This window comes from Cydia amplana, chromosome 24 (genome assembly GCF_948474715.1).
Source record: "Cydia amplana chromosome 24, ilCydAmpl1.1, whole genome shotgun sequence".
NCBI classification, from domain to species: domain Eukaryota; kingdom Metazoa; phylum Arthropoda; class Insecta; order Lepidoptera; family Tortricidae; genus Cydia; species Cydia amplana.
The window spans coordinates 1,464,337-1,468,403 of record NC_086092.1 but is presented as its reverse complement, the minus strand read 5'-3'; the positions used below and the strand labels follow the sequence as shown (position 1 = coordinate 1,468,403).

At 31.7% G+C, this 4,067-nt stretch overlaps 1 long non-coding RNA gene across 1 annotated transcript; it reads left to right on the top strand.

Moving 5' to 3' along the window:
• The first annotated feature begins 2,737 nt into the window (after positions 1-2,737).
• Positions 2,738-3,769, top strand: LOC134659207 (uncharacterized). The gene is made up of 2 exons (XR_010097788.1): positions 2,738-2,921; positions 2,956-3,769. It is a non-coding gene; the product is annotated as an uncharacterized LOC134659207 (long non-coding RNA).
• Positions 3,770-4,067: the final 298 nt, after the last annotated feature.

The window sequence follows — 4,067 nt, the reverse complement described above, 5'->3', positions numbered from 1 at the left end:
TGATGCGGTTTGTTTTTAGTAGATAGAGTAATTCAAGAGGAAGGTTCATGTATAATTTGTTAACCCGTGCGAAGCCGGGGCGTGTCGCTAGTAAACGATAAAATACAAAAGTAAATATGTACCTTTTAGGCGCTTTGAAGGTATTTCTATAGGTTAAGTTATCTGCTGATAGCATTAATTTCGGTACATTTAACAGCAATGAGAATTATTTTGAAGGAAATACTGAATCTGATAAATGGGAGCAAACAGTTTGAAGTCGATAATGGGTTTATAAATTACTGTATAAATAAGTTATCTAATCTATATAATACCTTTAAACGAGCAATTCTTGCATATTAATACCTTTAAACGAGCAACTCTTGCATATTTATTTATTTAAATATTTATTTATTTATATATATATATATATATATATATATATATATATATATATATATATATATATATTTCGGGGATCTCGGAAACGGCTCTAACGATTTCGATTAAATTTGGTATATGGGGGTTTTCGGGGGCGAAAAATCGATCTAGCTAGGTCTTATGTCTGGGAAAACGCTAATTTTATGAGATTTTATATGTTTTCCGAGCAAAGCTCGGTCTCCTAGATATTATTTAGAATATACGAATCTGTAAAATTCAGAGAAGTAAAATGGACTTATTAAAAATAGTGGGTGAAACCTGGATTATGTTACATTCTATGACTTAACTTAAAGCAATGTATTTAACTGATTTAAGGGCGTTTTTTTTTTGTTGTCCCCTACACTTTTTTTTCAAATTTGGGATTTTTTATGTTATTTCTACTCAGAATCACGAGCTCTTTCTATCCTAATAGGAGAAAAAATGTGTCCTAAGGTTTTTATTTCCATTCCGTCACCATTTTTCATAGACTTTGTATGGCGGTCGCGTAATGGAAAGATCGAAAAATGTATGGAAATTTTGGGACACTTTTTTTCTCCTATTAGTGTAGAAAGAGCTCGTGATTCTGAGTAGAAATAACATGAAAAATCCCAAATTTGAAAAAAAAACGTAGGGGACAGCAAAAAATAAAACGCCCTTAAGTTCGTTTTGGAAGATTTTTGACTAAAGTTGGCGTAAATGCCTCTCTCAGTACAGTCGCCATCAGATATATCGGAGCGGCCAAGGTGTTCACAATATCTGAACACGCACTCTAACGCCTTGATAATAAAGGCGTGTTCAGATATTTATGAGCTCCTTGGCCGCTCCGATATCTACGTAATTTACATTGTATAAGTACATCTCGCTCGCAATATAATGCGAGTACGAGGGAGATGCATAGAAAGATTAGAAAGTAAGTTACGTTCTCGATAGCGTTTATGTCAGTGCCAAACTAGTGGTAGCCACACATTAAACCTGTGTTTTAGAATCAAATATCAAATATCAAATATCAACATTTATTCAGCAAATAGGCCACAAGGGCACTTTTACACGTCAATATGGAATTTACATACAGCAAAAAAAACACATCAATAATTATAAAATACAACTAAGCCGTAAATATCAAATCAAACTAACATAGAGATGTATAAAGCCTCTAAATGTCGAATTACAAAAAACGCAATAACAATAGTATTGAAAAAAAAAACACAAAGATACAAAAACTATAATCTAAAATTATTTTTTCTACTCCAGCACTTAAATGTGTCAATTAAATGACTGACAGTGATATCTAAAGCAATGTCATTTGAATGCTTTGTCTATAGGCTCATAAGATGACTGCTAGCAGTCATCTTATGAGTATAATACAACCGCTTTATTTTTTTTTAAGATACAAGTTCCGATCATCTTGATTGAAAGAGGTATGTTTTCATTTACAACAATAACTCTTTTTTTTTTAAATAATAACTCAATTTTTTTTAAATAATAACTCTTTTTTTTTTATAATAACTCTTTTTTTTTTTTTTTTTTTTTTTTTTTTTTTTTTTTTTTTTTTTTTTTTTTTTTTGCTGCAGCTGTCATAGAAAAAGTAATGTATGCAACAGCTCATAATTGGTTCTTAAAATTCTCGGGTCTTTTTTTACAAAACTCGACTACGTCTCGTTTTGTAACTTCGACCCTTGAATTTTAAGAACCCTTATTATATCACTGTTGCATAAACTACTATAGAGATGTAAATGTCTCTAAGTGTCATCATAACTAAAAGATTACAATATATAGTAGTTAATCAAATTATCCTTAGAGATGTATAGGGTCTCCAAGAGTCAAAATCCTGTATACCTAATTAAAACATTCATTAAATTAAAGAAAATGATAGTAAAAATAAAATAGCATACGAGAACCGAATGAGGTGTGTCCATGTAATTATACTCAAAAATAAAGTTACTAAATATAATAGCTCGTGTTAGCTTAAATAGACCAGTCTCCACAAACAGCACCCGTTCACGAGTATGACGCGTATCTCAGCCATCGCCTCTCTCAACCTTCATTCGGGAATGTGGCGACCCGATCAACAACGCCACCGTAAGCAAAGACTTTTAAGCGAGCATGACATATTCAAGCTGCCGGGCCATATTAATATTTAAATTGTAATAACGTATAGCTGTGAGACACAACATTTTGCTCTTGTATGTTACATGAAAAACGGTATATCTTCACATAATTACTAAGCAAAATGCCCTATATTGACTAAGAGATGTATAGGTCTCTCAAGTGTCAGAATCATTAAAAATATAAATATGTACAAACAAATTATAATGTTGTTGTAAAAAATAATGTTGGACCTATCTAAAGCCTTTGATTGTGTTGTTCATAATACTATTCTACGTCAATTAGAAAATTTAGGAATACGAGGAAACGCTCTGAAACTTTTCAAAACTTATTTATGTGATAGGCAGCAGGCGACAGTTATAGAATCGTTTAACGATTTAACAAAATCCATAGAACAGGAGCAATCAGACTTTGAAATTGTCAACGTAGGAGTTCCGCAAGGAAGTGTATTAGGTCCACTTATTTTTTTAATTTATATAAATGAATTACCTAAAGTTGTCAACGAATTATGCGTTCTATTTGCTGATGACGCTACGCTTTTATTTTCAGGACCATTAACAGATGAGCAACTTGAACACAGTATAAACAACACACTAGGAATTGTAGTTGAATGGCTAAAAACATTAAACCTTAACGTAAATTTAAACAAAACAAAACTCGTTCAATTTAGAAATTACAGAACTTCACCTATGCCCATCACCGTAAAACAAGGATCGGTGACAATAGAGCAAGTGGACAGCGCCAAATTCCTAGGAATTACAATAGACTCTCATCTCAATTGGAAGTCTCACATTGCAGATTTAAACTCTAAAATTGCAAAAGCAGCCTATGCCCTATCTATACTCTCTGAAACATGTTCAGAGAATGTCGTTAAGAGCGCATACTATGGAAATGTATATTCACAACTCACTTATGGTATCATTTATTGGGGTGATTCTGTTGATGTTCTAACTACATTCAGGTTACAAAAAAGATGCTTACGAAACATGTTTCACTTGCACAAGCTTCACTCAGTTAGAAATGTTTTCAAGGAAAAGCGGATTTTGACTTTAACTGGAATCTACATACTGGAGCTTTGCCTCTTTGTAAAGCGCAATGGAGAGTATTTCACAAAACTGTCGACAATCAATGATAACTTGCGCATGCAATATAAATATAACTATCGTATTCCAAAGGTCAATAATAAAATTATGGATAAAAGTGCCTACATTGCAGCAATAAAAGTTTTTAACAAGTTGCCTGTTGAAATAAAGTCTGTCGAAGGTAACCAATTTAAAACCATTTTAAAAAAATGGCTTATTAGTAGAGTCTTCTACAGCATGAAAGAATTTGACGATTATGATAATAGTGTATGCATGTATTAGTTTTGTTATTTAGTTATAGGTTAGTCATTAATATATTGTACGTCCGTGATGGATAGACTGTTGGTTCCTAATTGTATTATGTCAACATCTTTGTACACAGTTATACAATAAATAATAAAAAAAAAAAAAAAAAAATTAAAAATAAAATTAAAACTTAGAGATGTATAAGGTCTCCAAGTGTCAAAAACTAAAATTAAATTA